Source organism: Dipodomys spectabilis, unplaced genomic scaffold (assembly GCF_019054845.1).
Source record: "Dipodomys spectabilis isolate Male_0828 unplaced genomic scaffold, ASM1905484v1 ptg000084l, whole genome shotgun sequence".
In the NCBI taxonomy this organism is placed as follows: domain Eukaryota; kingdom Metazoa; phylum Chordata; class Mammalia; order Rodentia; family Heteromyidae; genus Dipodomys; species Dipodomys spectabilis.
This window is the reverse complement of record NW_024870761.1, coordinates 3,162,290-3,181,438: the sequence shown is the minus strand read 5'-3', so window position 1 is coordinate 3,181,438 and position 19,149 is coordinate 3,162,290. Positions and strand designations below refer to the sequence as shown.

The 19,149-nt window shown below is 37.4% G+C and overlaps 1 non-coding gene across 1 annotated transcript; it reads left to right on the top strand.

Moving 5' to 3' along the window:
- Window positions 1-15,260: 15,260 nt before the first annotated feature.
- On the top strand, window positions 15,261-15,372 carry LOC122111033. Its single transcript, XR_006147980.1, has one exon. It is a non-coding gene; the product is annotated as a U6 spliceosomal RNA (small nuclear RNA).
- Window positions 15,373-19,149: the final 3,777 nt, after the last annotated feature.

The window sequence follows — 19,149 nt, the reverse complement described above, 5'->3', positions numbered from 1 at the left end:
TTATTATTATTTTCATTTTTCTTTTAAGTTAACATTTTACTTTATTTGCCAAACGTGTCCTTTATTGATTTTACTTTATTTTATTTTATTGTTAAAATGTTGTACAGAGGGGTTACTGTTACATGAGTAAGGCAATGAGCACATTGCCTGTTGATCATTATTACCTCTTTCCTTCCTTGTTGTTGTGCCACTAACCCTTCCATCCCCCAGCTCCCACCTTCCTTTCTCCCCATTCTTTGCAGCATGAAGTAGTAAGGTTCATTTCCAATAAAGTCTTATTGGTATCTGTGTTGCAATGGGTCATCCTGTGTCCTTGTTTCAGCGTTTTGTAATTCCCTTTACCCTCCCCAGATTAGACATGTATACACAAGATGCAGGGTATCAAAATCAAGTACAGTGACAACAGAGGATATTCCATAGGGGAAAGAACATACTAAGGAGGGCTGGGAAGGTGGCTCAGTGGTAGAGCACTTGCCTTGCATGCTCGAGGCCCTGGGTTCGATTCCTCAACACCACGTAAGAAAAAAGCCAGAAGTGGCACTGTGGCTCAAGTGGTAGACTTCTAGCCTTGAGCTGAACAGCTGAGGGACAGCGCCCAGGCCCAGAGTTCAGGCCCCACGAATGGACCCCCTACCGCAAAAAAAGAACATACTGAGGAAACAACAACAACAAAAATGAATAAAATGACATTGTACATTTACAACAGTAACAATAGAGACCGAACTCCCAAACATGTCCCTTATTACCAAGCTAGTTATTGCAATTCATGTCCTTATCATTTTTGGAACTTCACTAAAATGTTTTGTGGCCTTCCATGTGGACTTATATGTTCAATTTTTCCTAAATCTATCTATTCCTAAGATACCAGCCAGCTCTCTTCTGAAGCCAAAAAGCAGCCTTCTACAGCTTGGTTCCAAATCACTTGTATTTTTTCTTTGTACTAAGAATACTGATTCAAGCCCAGTGCTGTTGGCACATTTTATAATTGTAGCTACTCAGGAAGCTGAAATGAGGATCGTGGTTCAAAGCCAGCCTGGGCAGGAAAAGTCCATGTGACTCTTATCTCCAATAAACCACCAGAAAACCAGAAGTGGCGCTATGGCTCAAGTGGTAGAGATCTAGCCTTGAGCTGAATAGATGAGTGACAGCGCCCAGGTCCAGAGTTCAAGGCCCACGACCACCACCAGCAACAACAACAACATGGACCAAAGGGTCCTACCCATAATACCTTCCTTTTACAGCAAATCACACAACCTCCAAAATCCACATAATTGAATCATTTAAAGACAAATGATGAAGCAACGTCTTCATTTGTAGAAATACATACTTGCGACAAGGATGGAAAAGGCACTGAGACCCAAAGGAAGATTCCATAGATAAAGGAATGTGTCCCACACACTTCCAACTATAAATCTGGGAAATCAGTCATCTTTGTCATACTAATAAAAACCACAAAAAAGCTAACTGTGGAATTCAAAAGGATTGCATGAGAACAAGTGTTCATTGTGACAGCACAGTAACTTCAGTTCACATTATTATGTCTCTCTTTCCTTGTCTTCTCCCACCTCATTCTTGAATTCTGAAGGTGAGATTCTGGGGAGCCAGTTCCCTTTGGTCCAGTAATTAATGAAAGTGAACAGGTGATTGGAGATTCAATTTCTTCACATATTTATTGGATTCTCATTTTTTATTAAGATTATGGAGAAATAATGTGATTGCAAAACACAAGAAAGTCTTAACTTTTCCACTAATTTCTAAAATGCCTGCTGTAAGAACAACAAAATTAATGAAAGAAACAACAATATAAAGCTATTTGTGGTGTGTTGATACCAGGAGAAATTGAAATGTCACATATAAATACCAAATTACATTTACAAAGCACAAACCCTAATTCTTCACTGAGCTAATGTGATAATTAAACATTTATATTTTCTAACAAAATCACCATTGAGAATACCACAGTCAATTTCATTCACAGAAGCAAAGCTGCAAAGAACTGCTAAAATTTTTACCTATTCTTTCCTGGAGTTGAGAAGGTTGATTCTGCTGACGTTGACTGTTTGATCCTCTTCCTCCTCACAAATAAGTGTGCCTATGTAGAACAATTTATACCTATACCTTAACTTCATAGGTGTCTAGCCTTTCTGGTTGGATCTTCAGTCTGAGTACCACCTACAGAGCATATATAGTTTATGAACATGGACCATGCCTTAACAAGCAAAAACATGCTCTAAAACAGTTCTAACAGAAACATATGTGATAATGGAAATATTCTATATATGCATTGTCTAACACACTATCCACTGGCTATATGCGATTAATGAATCTCAAATGTGAATAGTTTCTGAAAAATTAATTCTTCCAATTTCAGTTAAATGAAATTTTAAATCATAAGATTCATCTACTCACTGTTATCTGAACAGCTCAGGTTCCAAATAAGGAAGCTGAAGTTCTCACAAAGATGATGATAAAATATAATCCAAGTGAAGAAGTTTCCATTAGAAATTAACTGAATGCCTATGAATTATCTGAGCTTTCCTGTCTTATAGAATTGAGCCATCACTCACCTAGATTGACAGCTGGGAGGAAAGGGGTGGGAGATAAACATAAGCTACTTGGGATACTGAGAATTGCTCCTTGAAGACGAGGGTTATGCATGAATATTTTCTATATTTAGTAGACAGCAAAGTGTGTGGAATCCTGTAGGTAGAAAAATAATGATTGAATTTCAATCAAACAGGTGATCTGTTTATCAAAATGGGAGAGAAGTCATACAGGTGAATTCTATAAATATACAAACTATATAGAGAAATTTTGCTATGTTCTATTCCATGATAGACCCTGGCATAAACGTTGGCACTTTGTACATACTCTGTAAATACTCACACACTAAAAAACAGAAATGTAATCCTTTATTACTGCTAAAATACATAGAATATCTTCATAATATATATTTGTGGGCCTATTTTTTTCCCTTAATTTCTTCCACACCTACATTAAGAAATGGCTCTAAGAGAAAAGCTTCTAAATGTGTTAAATTTGAATTCCATCAATTTCTTTTGTTAAATTGTACTCTAGATAGGATTGAGACCTTAGGGTTAGAAAAATAGTAAGTATTCTCAACAAATTGTCATGCCTCATTTTTAAGGGGAGTTATGCCTTTATTAGGAAAAATATGTATTTGTCTTGGTAGCCAGGAACATTCAAGAAACAAAAGAAAAAGAACAATTCCATGGGAGTCTCAAGTGTTTGCATATCTTCAAGTGAACACTAGCTGCTCTATATTCCGTAGTATATTTGCAAGCTTTTTCTAAGCTATTGTCATCCTCCAGAGTAAAGTTCAGGCATGACTATTGCTCATTATAAAGATAGCAGTTGCTCAAACTCAGAACCCATTGTTTGTATAAGCTTCACATGGCTATCTTTACTTCACTCAGTGGCACTGAGGGATGAGAGGTACACGTGAAATTTGTAAATATACACATACACACATATCTCACTGGCTTTCACTATTACTGTAAAAATTAAGACCTTTTTGTCTCTGACCCAAGAGCATCATAAATCGTCTAGCATCCATTAAAGTGTGACAAGTTCATTATTAACTTGTAAGTAGGTTAAATCTCTAGCTTCACACAATTCTAAATACTCATATGAAGAAAAATACATACCAAGAGTTTTGGTGTGCTTCTATATTAGGAAGCTCTCAATATTCATCTTATTTGCCGGGAGGAGGCAAAGATGCTTGATAGGAAATGTACTCATTACCTTGACATGTAACTGTAACCCCTTTGTACAGTATTCTTACAATCAAATATGTACAAAAAGAAATTGGAAGTCACGTATTTCCATTAAAACTAACTAAATTTAAGGCCTGTAACTTTCTACAGGTTTTTAAGGACCAAATAAGCTGTGGATATGTCCCAAGGCCTTTACGAAAAGCTAAGGGAGAGATATTCAAAAGTGGCAGTAGATAGGTGACCAGAGCGTAATTATGTAGCTTTACTTCACTGTTACCATAACAGGAGTTCAAATCAATATGATGGTTCATAGTTACAGGACCAGAAGACATACTGGAAATTAACATCAATGAAGGGTCATTCATTGTTGGAAAACATAAATCAGGATGCACCAAAGGTTGCAATCAACAGTGTCCAAAAAAGCAACACAGAATGGGATAAAGTTATTGCAAGTATATATTTGATAAGTGGTTCACATCAAGAATATATAAAAAACGGGGCTGGGAAGGTGGCTCAGTGGTAAAGCGCTTGCCTCGCATGCATGAGGCCCTGGGTTCAATTCCTCAGCACCACATAAGCAAAAAGGAAGAAAAGCAGGAAGTGGCACTGTGGCTCAAGTGGTAGATCGCTAGCCTTGAGCTGAAGAGCTGAGGGACAGCGCCCAGGCCCAGAGTTCAGGCCCCACGACCGGAACCAAAAAAAGAAAAATAAAGAATATATAAAAAACATCATTGCAATGACACACAACCTGATTTTACAATGTGCAAAGAACTCAGATGTTTCTCCAGAGAAGACAAACTGTTAACAAGCCCACGAAGAAGGTGTTTAACATTATTAATCACCACTAAAGTGTAAGTCAAAATAATGAAGAAAATAACTACTTCATATGAATTAGGTAGGATAACTACAAAAAAATAAAGTAACAATATTGACAAAAGTGTGGTAAAATTGGAACAGTTCTATGGGAAACAGAATGGCATCTTTTCAAACAATTAAAAACAGGATTATTCATACCTATAATCCTAACCACTCAGGACAGGAGGCTGAAATGCAAGGATCACGGTTCATACACAGCCTGGGCAGAAAACTAGAAGAGGATCTGTCGTTTAAAGTGGTAGAACTTTAGCCTTGAGGAAAAGTTCAGGGACAGTGACTTGGCCCTGAGGTCAAGCTCCATGACACAAAAATTTAAAAGAAAAGAAAGAAAAGAGAGTTTTCATGTGATCCAGTGACTACAATTCTGGGCATACACTCTAAACATCTAAAAGCAAGGTCTGGAACAGATCTTGTACTCATATTCATTTTGTATAATACTCAAAACATGGAGGCAATCCAGTGGCCATCAACAAATGAATAGTTAAAGCAAATGTGGTTTATACATACAGTGGTATATTATTTCAACTTCAAAAAGAATTATGGGGCTGGGAAGGTGGCTCAGTGGTAGAGCGCTTGCCTTTCATTCATGAGGCTCTGGGTTCGATTCTTTAGGACCACAAAAGCAAAAAGAAAAAAGCCAGAAGTGGCATTGTGGCTCAAGTGGTAGAGTGCTAACCTTGAGCTGAAGAGCTGAGGGACAGGGCCCAGGCCCAGAATTCAGGCCCCACGACTGGACCCCCCCCACCACAAAAAAAGAATTATGTGACATATACTATATTATGGATGACTCTTTGGAACACTGTTAAGTGAAATAAGCCAGTCATAAAAAGATCAAATATTACATGATTATACTTACATTAGTAGTTACATAGAACAGTCTAATTGATAGAGAAAGGAAACAAAATCATACTTGATGTATACCTTGAAGCAGAGGAGAGTGGAAAATTGTTTTAATAAATAAAGAATTTGAATCTTAGAGGATGTAAAGAGTGTGGACATTGAGATTGTACAATATTGTAAATGCACTTATTACTACTATGTTATATTCTTAAAATGATTAATAAAACCTGGGAGAGAATTATGAAGGGGTTGAGCATAATCATGGTACATTGTATGCCTATGTGGATATATCAAAATGAAAAAATCCACTTATTTAAGTAGGTAATGCTAATAGAATTGAAAAAAGAAAATAAATTTTAAGTTAAGTGTGCAAGTTTAAGTCAGAGGGCTTTGCTTCTTCAAAACAGCAATTTAGATATCCAATTTATCCATATTGTTGATGGGACATCACAATGTACAGTGCCCTGTGAGTAACAAGTGCTTATGTGCCACTCAGAGGGAGTTAAACCACCTCATATGGGTAGTTATGGATAAAAGGTAATGGTTGGAACTGGCTCCAACGTGGTGGGGATGAATGGTGCAGCAAAAAATACACACCCTTTTCCCATGAAGCTTTAAGTGCTAACACACTTTTTCTGAATATGGTCTGGGGAGTGCCCCTATACTTCCCATCCAATCAAAAGTGTTTTCTGTGCTTGTGCTCTGAGATGGGGCATCCAATAAGGAAAAATTCCATACTTATGTTCTGAGACTAGGAAACCAATTATGAGACAATATGTCCCTCTTTACGCTGGGGAGTCTGTTTCACTGCTCTGTTTTTGCTTTGAGGTAGAGACTGTTGCACTGCTCTTTTTTCATTTTGAAGAAAAACTGCTTTAAAACCTGTTCTGCTCTCCAATTCTTTAAAGAAAACAAACCCGAGACATAGACAATACTGTTATTCTGAAGATGTTGAGGGCAGGGAAGCATTGACCTTCAGCTTTGAGACTAGATTTAGATTAGAATTTGATAAGTTAGGTGCTGTGGTTTCAGATTAATCTGAACCAGGCTAATGTCTGCATTTTCAAAATTTTTCAACTAGAATCTCTAAAGTATTAGGAAAAAAAGGAAACAAACAAATAAAAAAACAACAAGAACCTGATATTAGGCAAGCAAAGGCTCCAGAAATTCTCAGATTTCTTCCTTTTTTCTTGCATGAATCTAATAAATGAAAATTAATGCAGCAAACTAGCATGTTTAAGGTGTTAAAGTCTGTAGAATGTGGTTTCTTTTCTTCCTCTTATTCTGAGATAGAAATTGATCTATTCTAAAGCCAGAGGATATGTTTTCTTCACAAGCTAGATCAGGTTCGCTGAATTTTGCTTTCTTAAAATTTGCCTAACTCCTATAAGAGGGAATTGAAGATTGCTAGGCAGGTGGGATTGAGTGTGAGATGTGGGAAGTGTTCTCATACTCTGCATCTAGAGGGCTAGAAAATATGATGATCTGCTCGCTGCCTCAAGCAATTCAGAAAGTGGCTCGCAGTTTCTAAAACTTACTTCCAAACTTTCACCTTCTCCTTCCCACCAAGAATTCCCCCTCAGGCTTCTTCTTGCCATAGTGTCTTCACAGCTTAGAACTGCTTCGCCTCAGAAATGTGGCATCAGAAGTGTGCCCTGTGGTCAGCCAAGCAGCTGGTATCTGACTGATTCATCTATGGCTCTGAAAATGCTGCAGCTCAATCTGTGCTCTGTGCTCAGGGTTCAGTAAGCATGCTTAAGTCCATAGTTACATGCTTTCAGAGAGCAGTCTTTCCTCTTTCTTTAGCGGTAGGAGCACAAGTATAATGAAGCAGCGACACATAACTTTTAGTTTCATAACCACTTGCAGAGGCGAGTTGCCAAAGGGAACCAAGGCAATATGCGAATAAGGTGTTTTCACCTGGAAGCTCATAAGCCTCCATTCCAAAAAGGGAGCTGCTTATAATAAATTCTGTCTGGGAATGGACTGTGTAGGAGTTAGAATAATATTTTTCTCTGAAAATGATGGATTGAGGGAAAGCATTGACTAAGCCTAATCATCTTCCAAAAAGCTATATAACGAAAGTATATCCTGTTACTAAAATCATTCTAGGGACTTGAAGAATAGTTTAACTCATAAAGCACAAGCTGAGTAAGAATTTTCTAACAATTTCTGGCCTGGTTGTCCTGGTTTAGTGGATTGCTCTGAAATTGTTAACCCCTTTCAAAATAACCAGCTGAGCTGCAAAAGAGCCAATAGAGCAAGATTGTGAACACAACTTGTGATCAATAACAGAAGTAGTAACTCATTAGGGGTATAACCTGGGCAGACTTCCCACTCAGAGTGGTTGCTTCCTGTCAATAACATCCCCTTTAACAGAAATAAACTTTGCCATGCTAAGTTCCTTTCGACCTGGTGGTCTTTCTTGGGATATTGGGTTACAGTAGGGGAGTATTCCCAACAATGGGGGACTAGTCCAGGATCCATGTTATGCAAGGGGGATGTAGGGAGACCCTCAGGAGGAGACACATCCTGACTTGTTGAGATAGCTCAAGGTTGGGTTAAACACCATCCGTTGTGGCAAAGGATGCAAAGTGTATCAGCAATTTCAGGAAAGGGCCAAGGAAGCACCTCAATAAAAAGTAATCTCATACATCAGCCATGAGAGGAAAAATTGGAGTAGAGCATACTACCTGGTTGGTTGGGGATATTTAGGGGCTGAGTGTGTCTTAGGCACAAAGAGAACTTGAGTCTCGATGTGTGTTTTCATTCCCTGGCCCAAGAATAAAAATGTGGGAGCTGGAGAAATCTTCAGTAACGGGAGAGTTAAATATGAAAAGGATGCACAAGAAACTTACAATAGGGAGTTTTACATGCATCAAAAACTGAAATCACAACAGACCTGCTAAAATGGGGAAATAAGAATTCTAGGCCTAAGGAACCTAAGAAAAATGATCTAAGGACCTGCTTCTGATAATCCATAGGGAGAATGTTGACAAAGGTCTGAGAACACTATTATATAATGGATGATTTTCATTATGGAGCTCCATAATGTGCACGTGTCCAAACAAAAACTTGTTATGAATATGTGCTTGCATTTGTGTGTTTTAAATCTTGAAAGAGGATCTCAAAAAAGTCCTACTCACTAAACTCCCTCAGCTGCCCACTTTGACTCTGAAGCCTGGATTGATCCTCCAGCTGATCCAAGGATGTATGGAATTGAACCTTAGTTTCAAAAGCAGACTCTCTGGGTAGACTTAAACTTCAAGTCAAAAACCAGGTGCCAGTGGCTTGCACTACTCAGGATATGAGAATTAGAGTTCAAAGCCAGCCCAGGCAGGAGAGTTCTTGAGATTCTTACCTCCAATTAACCACCAACAGTTAGAAGTGGTGCTGTGGCTCAAGTCGTAGGGCTTTTGCCTTGAACTCTGGGCCTGGGTGCTATCCCTGAGCCCTTCAGCTCGAGTCCTATGACAAAGAAAATAATGCTTTGGTGAAATGGGTTAAATATTCTGCCCACCATTACTCTTAAGATTCTGTGGCACAGAAACCAGAAAAACAAGTGGTCCACTTCCTACTATGATGAATCTCAGATCCTCAAGGGCATGGAGTGCATGATATGTCATTCAAACACGGCCTGGGGAAACTTGTAAGACCCTGCTGATGCTGTTCACAAGAGTATGGATCTAAGACAAAAATCCTATCTTCCCAAGCCAACTATATCCCTTGCTTCTCTAGGTACGGGGAGGGGTAATTGGCATTTCTGGGAAACTTATCAAGATGCAGTGGAATCAAAACCTTGAAGAGATGAGCAGTAATCACTAAATATAGTCAGGGGAGATATCTAATGGTATTGTGGAGGACCAGTGTTGTAGACCTTCCTGGCCAACTAGAGTAGAACCCGTACTTTGGTTCAATTGGCCATCCCTTTCACCCTAGCATTTCATGCACTTGTCCATTCTCAAACATTTTATACTAGTTAGGAGAGACCCCTTCCCTAGAGGGTCATTCGTGTTTCCTAATTATTTAGGTGCTTTTCAGGATCCCCGCTGACAAAGTTTCCAAAAAGTTCAAAGCTTGAAACCAGAAAGCACCTTATGAATCAGTTTTATTCTTATGATTAGTATAAATAAAATATTTTGGGGGTTGGGAATATGGCTTTGTGGGCATGAAGCCCTGGGTTTTATTCCTCGGAACCACATAAACAGAAAAGGCTGGAAATGGCACTGTAGTTCAACTGGTAGAGTGCTAGCCTTGAGCAGAAGAAGTTTAGGGAGCTCCAGGACTGGCAAAAATAAAATATAGAGTAGAATAAAATCAAAAGAGGTTTGTTATTTATACTAAAATTTTTTTTTAATCCATAAACTAAATGCTATAGTAGGATGGCATGGGAAAATTAGCTGTAGAAACATTATCTGACAAGGTAAGAGCTTCTGTGGTGATTGGAGACAAAAGTTGCACAAAGAACTTTTTTTTCGGGGAGGGGGTTTCCGGTCGTGGGGCCTAAACTCTGGGCTTGGGCACTGTCCCTCAACCCTTCAGCTCAAGGCTAGCGCTCTACCACTTGAGCCACAAGCCACTTCCGGCTTTTTTTCTTTTTAGCTTATGTGGTGCTGAGGAATCAAACCCAGGGCCTCAGTCATGCAAGGCACACACTCTACCACTGAACCACCTTCCCAGCCACTGCACAAAGATCTTAGAAGGTTTGAACATTGGCAAGTGAGTTAACTAAAAACTCACACGAAGAGCTGGGAAGGTGGTTTAGCGGTAGAGAGCTTGCCTTGCATGCATGAACCCCTGGCTTCGACACCTCAGCACCATGTAAGCAGAAAAAGCACTGTGGCTCAAGTGGTAGAAAGCTATCCACGAGCTGAAGAGCTGAGGGACAGTGTCCAGGCCCAGATTTCAGGCCTCACAACCAACAAATCCAAGAACAAAGAAAAGAAAAAAAGAAAAAAAAATATGGGCACTGGTGGCTCACGCCTGTAATCCTAGCTACTCTGAAGCCTAAGATCTGAAGACGGTCATTCAAAGCTAGGCAAGGCAGGTAAATTCTGTGATACTCTTATCACCAAGAAACCACTCAGAAAACTGGAAGTGGTGTTGTGGCTCAAGTGGTAGAGGACTAGCTTTGAGTTGAAGAGCTGAGGGACAGCACCCAGGAAAAGTGTTCAGTTGCAAGACCGACCAAAAAAAAAAAAAAAAGGCAAGCTACACCTAAAGGGTTTCCTACCAAGAGGGATATGATGCAAATTCATTCTTGGAGCAGACACTCTGTGTATGTATTCCAATTTTGAGTCTACCCAGATTCAAATTGAAACTGAATAAGTGAGGTAAATACTGTGGTGATTGTGTCCACAAAAGGACTACTGCTATGACTGTGTGGCAGGGAAGACACACAAGAGGTCCTATTTGTGCTGTCATGGAGCTCAGACCCCATGTGCATGAAATTCATGATAGGTCAGCAAAATGTGATCTGAGAAAACTTGGAACACCTTGTTACTCTTCTCAGAAGCAAGAGTCTATTTCAAAAATCCCTGAAACTGATCAGCTCTATTCTTTCCAGGTCAACTACCTGGGGAAAATTGGACATTTCTTGGAAACTTACCTGGATGTAGTGAAGGCCAACCCTTTGAGATGAGCAGTAAGTACAAATCATAGCCAGGGGAAATGTCTGGTGGTATTCCAGGAGACTACTATTGGAGATGTTACGGGCCAACTGGAGTGGAATCTGTGCTTTGGTTCCATTGGCCAATCCACACCTGACCATTCTCAAACACCTTAAATTAAGTAAGGAAAGACTTCTTAGTTAGAGGGTCATTCAAACTTCATATTTGCAAAAACAAACTACATATTTACAAATTTCATATTTACTTAGGAGCCCCTGAAAAGTTCCCAAAGAGCTTAAAGCTAGAAACCAGAAACAGCAGCTTAAATTAATTTTATTCTGTTGATCTCCATAACCTATGATCTTCATAATCGAATTATTCCAATATGTGCTTTTATTTATCAGCAGGATTTGTTTATTGGAAATGCCACCATGTAAAAGTAACTAGAAGTCCCTGGTAGGATTGAATGGGAAAAGTTTGGTCTAAATATAATACTTGATCAGATAAGATGGTGATAAGTGAAATGAACCCCAACATAGGGGCACAAGTGCTTTTTTCATTTCTTGCTATTGTTTCTAACATAGTTATAATGTTCCATGTGATTTTTGTTTCTTTGTATTCTGTCCCCCCACCCACCCAAAACCGCATAACCACTGTTTCCAATGTTTTTGATGTTGGTGCCCTCCATCTTGTATATAGAGTTCACTAGATTGAGGAGGAAAAGGGGAAAAAACTTAAAGGGGAATACAGGTTGACCCATTGTAACAATGAGATGCACAAGACACTGTTGAAAAACAAACTTTACAATTTAGGCGGGGGTCGGGGAGAGTGTATGGAGTAGTTTTGGAGCTAGGAGGTTAGGGATGGTAGGGGACATATAAAGGAGGAGGTAACAATGCTTGATAGGAAATGTATGCTTTACCTTGCTCATGTAACTAACCCCTCTGTACAGTATTTTTACAATAAATATATAAAAATAAAAGAATAAATATACTTCAAAGGTAATCTGTGTGGTGGTTGGAGGCCAATGATACAGAAAGACTTACAAGGATTGAATACTGGAAAAAAATTACCTAAAAACTGAGATGATGCTGAGTATAATCCTAAATGCTCAGGTGGCTGAATTCTGAGGATCTTTGTTTGAAGCCAACCCAGACAGGAAAGATGAGACTTTTATTTCCAATGAAGGTGCAAAAAAAGATACTACTGGAGTTGTGGCTAAAGTGGTAGCCTTGAGTAAAACTGCTCTGGCACAATGCCCAGAGCATGAGATCAAACCCAAGACCAATCCCCCAGTCACTTATAAAAAAGGTTGTGTGTCTGTGTGTGGTGGCAGATCCCTTTACTAGTTTGATGACAGAATGAGCATTTTAACAATGAGTCATGGTGGTAATATTTACCTCTTTAGTAATTGTTTCCTTAGTAATGTGTGCACAGGTGCTTTATCTCTTCTATAACAGGTTTTGTTCAGTGACTGACTGAAAAACTGCCTTAATCAAACCCTTTTTTAAATCAAAATATCTTATTGGATACTGCTGAATAGGAAAGTCAATGATTATTGTTCGGAAGAAAAGAAAGCAAAATCAGATGGGAGAATTGTAGAAGTTAAATCTTGAAGTGCTTGACTGATATAAGCACTGCCTTTGTAAAGGTAGTCAAAACCTTACTAATGCTATTTTAGAGAAGTGCTAGGGGCTAGAGACATGGCACTAGCAGTAGAACACCAGCTGAGTAAAAGTTGGTTGTTTTTCATATGGCCAGGTGTTCTGATTTGGTTGATTATTAAAGCTTTTGACTAGTTTGAAAGGGGTCAAAATTTTGATCCATCATGAAAGATGATCCCAAAGCTCAAATTCATGGGAGCCAGTGGTGGGCTGCCTAGCCAGTGTGCTTATTCAACTTGGACATGCAACAGGATGCCTTCTGCAGGAGTAAACTTTGCCTTGCTGAGATAGTGTTTGTAGGATACCTTAATTGCCCCCGGTATTTCCAACAAAGATCTTCTGTGCCATTCATGAGGCATCCTACACATCCAGCCGCCCTGTTGAGCCAACCTCCTGGATGGTCTAAACATGCCATTCCTGGTAGCTGATAATGGAACTAGGTATAAAGTTAATCTGCAACATCAGGAAGAGTTACAAACAGACACACTCAGAAGCAAGCAACTTCATGCATTGGCCTTGCTAGAAAAAATGAAACTATGTATCCTGCTTTGGTACTTGTGTCTTTGTAGGGATGATGTATGAGAGAAGTGTCTTAGATTCAGGCTCTTAAAAATTCTTTCTGTCTAAGAGACTTGATCTGCAAATTCATTTGTCCAGCTAGGAAGAGTGAAAAGTTGGAGATGGTGTCATCTCTGAGAAAAATCTCTAATAATGGAGTTGAGAAAAGGGAAGAACGAGAAACACAGTCTGAAGGGAAAAGTGTACCAAAAAATCTTACTTCCATTACAGCATGTCTCTGTGATTTAAGAATTCTAAACCTAGGAAGCTCAAGAAAATTGGAGCTAAAAAGCTTCCCTCAGACATTCTTAATATTGTCTTCTTTTAGGGAGAATGTGGGGAAAGCTATGAAAATATGTGTTAAGGCTCATTTTTATTTTTGAGCTCTAATTTTAATGTTCACTTGTTAAACTAAATCCTCTATATGCCTGTCTCTGGGTAAATACTCATCAACATGAAATATAAAGTGATTTTGATAAAAAATAAAAATGACTCAGAAGAAATTATAAATACAAAACAATCTTCACAGAAGCAAACTCTCAGAGATATTTCATGACTTTGACAAGGATAAAGTGGGTGAAGTTAGTATAAATTTAGAAGTATGACAATGCACAAAAACATAACAAGATACTCATATATTTCATTATATAACCCAAAGCAGAAAGCAAATGTTGTTTAGATGATTTTTAAAATCCAGTCTCTCAGGTACTGGGAAGGTGGCTCAATGGTAGAGTGCCTGCCTTGCATGCATGAGGCCTTGGGTTTTTTTTCGCAGCATCACATAAGCAGAAAAAGTTGGAAGTGCTGCTGTGGCTCAAGTGGTATCACTAGCCTTGAGCTGAGGGACAGCACCCAGGCCCCAGAGTTCAAGCCCCATGTCCAACAAAATAAAAATAAAAACAAAACAAAACAAAACAAAGTCTCTCACTTTCCTGGCTTCAACTTTGTAATAACTCTGCTTCAGCCTAGGGCTAATATTTTAGGTGTGGACATGTATCAACACTCCTGAATCAGACTCTACTTGATCATTTTTTAAATACATATTTTGTTCTTAATTTCCCTCTTTACAAATTCACATGCACCTATAAAAATGGTGTGGCCATCCAAATACCCTTCTCAAAGTACCTCCTAATGACAACTTACAAAAAGTTGTATTATATTACAAGAAAAACAATGCTACAAATAAAGAAAACCAATAATTAAATAATATTGATTAATAAAATAAAAAACAAAACAATTATCATTTTTTCAGTTTTTGAAGTGTACTACAAATTAGATTTTATTATTGTCATATTTCTTTACATTTAACACTGGCTAAGATTATGACGTTCAACAAGAATTTTATAGGCTATGAGTAGTGTTTAAATCACCCACTAAGATTACCATTTATAGTTCATCTCATAATTTGTATATGGCTTATATCATCATTTGTTCCTCACTAAGATATAAAGTAAGGAAGGCCTACAGTTTTAACAGAAACTGTGTAGTTAACATCGTCAACTCTTTATTCTGCTCCTTTACACAAAGACTTTGCAACTTCTCATTAGTAAGGTTTCAATAAACTCTGAAATGTACATACTTAGTAGTAGTTATGTGCTACCATAAATCTTAAATACTTTATAGAAAAGTATTATGACCTGCCAAACAGTCCCACTTTTGGCATTTATAAGCAAATTCCCAAAATTAAATATATTTAAAACATTAAATATTTTAACAAACCTTAACACTTGCTGCAGTGTTCATTATGACAGGTCCCTTGTATAGAATAATTGAATTCCTCCTCCTACACATCTCTTGAACAACAAATATCTGGAATTATTTTGTTTTTGGCATGTCAATCTTGATTTTTTCTTAAATGTGTACTTATGTAAGAAGTACATGGTTCTAAAATTTCATGACAATTCTTTTAAACTTACGTTTTGTTGTATTGTCTAGTTTAAGAAAATCAATTACAATTTATATATAAAAAATGTTCTTTGCTCAATTCAGCATCACATACACTAACATTGGAATGATACAGAGAAGATTAGCTGGCCCCTGTGCAAGGATGACAGGCAAATTTCTGAAGCATTCCATCGCCCAATTTGTTAGGAAATGGAAAGACTTGGAAAAAAATTATTAAGTGAAGTAAGCCAAGTCCAAAGAAACGTAGGTCCCATGGTTTCTCTAATTTTCAATAACTAATATATGTCTGGGATAAGCAGAAAAGGTCAAAAGTTATGTGTATATGACCAGATAAGATTGTGTTAAGGGAAATGAACCCCAAGTTAGGGACACAAGTGGTTTTTTTTTCTTGCTATTTTTTCTTACATATTTATGACGCGCAGTGTGTTTTTTTTTTTGTTTCTTTATATGTTCCTCCCCCATGCTATAACACCTGTTTTCACTGTATTTGAAGTTGGTGTGCCTACATCTTGTTTATACTCTCCTCTAATTTTTTGAGAGGAAGGACAAAAAAAACCAAAATGCTTAACTAGGGATACAGGTTGACCCATGTAACAATGAGATGCACAATACACTATGTTGTAAAGTGAACTTTACAATTGAGGCCGGGAAATGGAGGGGGTTAATGGACTTGTGGAGGTGGGAGGGAAGGGATGGTAGGGGAAGAATAAAGGAGGAGGTAACAATGCTTGTTAGGAAATGTACTCATTACCTTGCTCATGTAATTGTTACCCCTCTGTGCAATATTTTTACAATAAAAATGTATAAAAATGTTCTGAGATGGAAGAGTTTATTTCCTTTATTTTACTCATATAATTTCGTTAGCAAAGAAATTCATGCAAAACTCCGATATGAAGGTAATTTGAATAAATATGTTTGTGAACACACGCATGTGCTTAAGCACTTCCATGTGTGTTGGCGTGCTCAGAGTTTGAAATCAGGGCTTCAAGTCTTGCAAGGCCTTTTCTCTCTAGATTGGTGTGCTACTAAATGAGCTACATCTCCATTCTTGGCCCTTTGCTAGTTCATTAAAATTTTTGAAAAATAATCTCATGAATTTCATTTGCCCTGATTGGGTTTCAACTGTTATCCACAGATCTCAGGCTCCTGAGTAGGTATCCCAAGTAGTTAGGATTACAGGTCTGACAAACCAGCAAAGACTTTCAGAATAACGTTAAAAGTAGAAGAAAATTTACTTCAGAGGGGCATGTTTTAGCATCTCCAATTTTAAAGCATTTTGGAGTGATTATTTATGATTTTTTAAATTTTTGGTTACTTATAAGAAAGTAGATGATGATATTTAAAATTTTAGTACTTTTTAAAAAGGATACTGGAATTGTGGGACAGAAGAAATTTGCCTCTCTTTGGACCTCAATGTATAAGCTCAGCTCTGAGCATGATAACCCAATGTCACCAACACAATCTGTGTTGAAGACAAATGTGACAGAAAACAATCACCATGGGCAATATGAATATTGAATTGAGAGTGTCATAGAATGGAGAGATTTTATCTACCTTTTGTGTATTGCTGAAAGATTTTTGGAAACTTTGACTCATTTCCTTCCTCACTGTGTGTGTCTTTAGGTCATGCACTTACTGCCTTTAATTACAATTCTTCCCAACACTAAAATGGTAATAACATTAGCATTATAGCAAATGTTATCTTAACAATTAAGGGAATAAAACTTGTGAAATACTTAACATAAACTTCTAGGAATGAGCTTTGAGTTTAGCCAGCATTCTTTTTAAAATACTAAACAGAATGTGATAAGTAGTACAGAAACCATTATATGTAGTTAGCAACCAGAAGTAATATCTATTGATCATGCTCTGCTTCCAAGGAAGCCAGGTGGATAACTTCTCTTGCTGTAAATCAAACTGGTTATCTTATGTCTTGATAGTGTAAAAATATCAGGGACAGAATGATGAAAGAATGTTGTAGACTGAGATGAAATCCATATGAAAATGTGCAAAACGTATAAAACATAAAATTATCTGAGCAGTATATTGTGTTTTTCAACATTTAAGTTACATCGCAAAGATAAAGAAGACATAGAAGAATAAATTCATTTTTTTGTTGTCCCATCATAGGTCCTTAAAAGGATTAACTCTTTCCTCATTCTTATACAGGCATCATCGGATGAGAGGAACTGTATTTTTTTTTGTTTGCTTACTTCCATTTATTCTTCAGTTTGAAATCTGAGCTACTTGAGACTGAAAGAAACCAAGGGAAATTAGACAAACAGGCTTTGGAAAGAACAATCAATGTAAAATAAATAAACTACAGCCTTGTAACAGGTTTAACTAAATTGAGTTATATACTGTCAATTGTTAACACAAAATGATTTAAGCAATACCATGTTATTAAAAACTGAAAAATGTTAGGAGTTGCTACATTTTTTTTCTTTTATACTACCTTGAATTAATAATTGATCTAATTTAGCAAGATAAAAAATGAGATTAACAGAAACTGGATCAAAAATGGACAAAAGGTTTGAATAGACATGTTCTCAATAAAGCCCTGAAAATTGCCTGTGGGTTTACAAAGTTGTGTTTAATACAACTTCTATGCTGCCTTAATGCTTTTTGAGCAGAAGTCATTAGAGAAATATAATTCAAAATTACTATGATACAACTTCATAACTATTATAACTTATCAAAAAATTAATGGAACCAGTTATGGTGGTAAAGGCTTGTAATTCCAAGCATTTAGGAGGTTGGATTTAAGTCTAAGGCCAGTTTAGGGCAATGCAGATAGTAAAAACCTGCCCTTTATTACCTTTGAAGAAAAGGTAATAGTGTTGGTGAGAGTGTGGAGAAAAGGAAATTATCTACACTATTGGTCAAAAAACAGGTTAGTATTCTTGTTGTACAAAGTAGTATGCAAGTTTCTAAAGAAATCCAAAGTTGAGATATCATGTGACCCACCAATCATGTGATTATTTCTCTCTAGGTAACTCGAAAATAAATCTGTAGTTCATTGTTATTCACATTATTCACAAGAGCAGCCAAGATATAAGTCAATGTTCAGTGTTCAACTGCAGACTATTAAAGCAACTGTGGTACAAGCACAAATATCTTTTTCTGTTTCATCCTTAAAATAACAAGAGACTGCTCCCATTAGCCACAACTCACAATGACCTGAAAAATGTATTGGAAATGAAGAAAAATGTTGTGTTCTGATCTTTGTAAACACACACACACTCTCACATACACACACACACACACACACACACACACACACACACACACACACACACACACCAACCTCAAATATTAAGACAGAATTTTTTTTAAGTAAAGCAAAGTGGAACATCTGGGGCATTTAGTTCACAATGTAGAAGATACAGATATACAGTATGAGGTATAGAGTTGAAATGTACATGAGAATACAGGGGACAACATTGGCCTTACATAGGAATGAAGCTAAATAAGTAGGAGTTGTTCTTCCTAGTAAGGTTGCTCTTTTAGTTGTTCTTCTTTCAGTAATGGATAAGATGAACGTAATTTTTTCAATATACCTGCCTGTTTGCAGAAATGATAACAAACAATATAGCAATAATGTTGCACGCTGAACATAGAACAAACTGTCAAATTAGGGAAACCATGGGAACTATGTTTTTTTAAGTCTGGCTTATTTCACTTAATATGATTTTTCCCAAGACCTTCATTTCCTTACAAATGAGGTAGTATCTTTCTTTCTGATGGAAGCATAGTATGTATGTGTATGTGTGTATGTGACTGTGTGTCTCATTTTCTTGATCCATTCATCTACTGAGGGGCATCAGGGTTGATTCCATATCTTAGCTATGGTAAATATTACTGTGATAACCATAATTGTGCTGGTAGCTTTAGTGTGGCCTTGTTTGTGGCCATCTGGTTAAATGCCCAGAAGTAGGATTACTGGGTAATAGGGAGCAT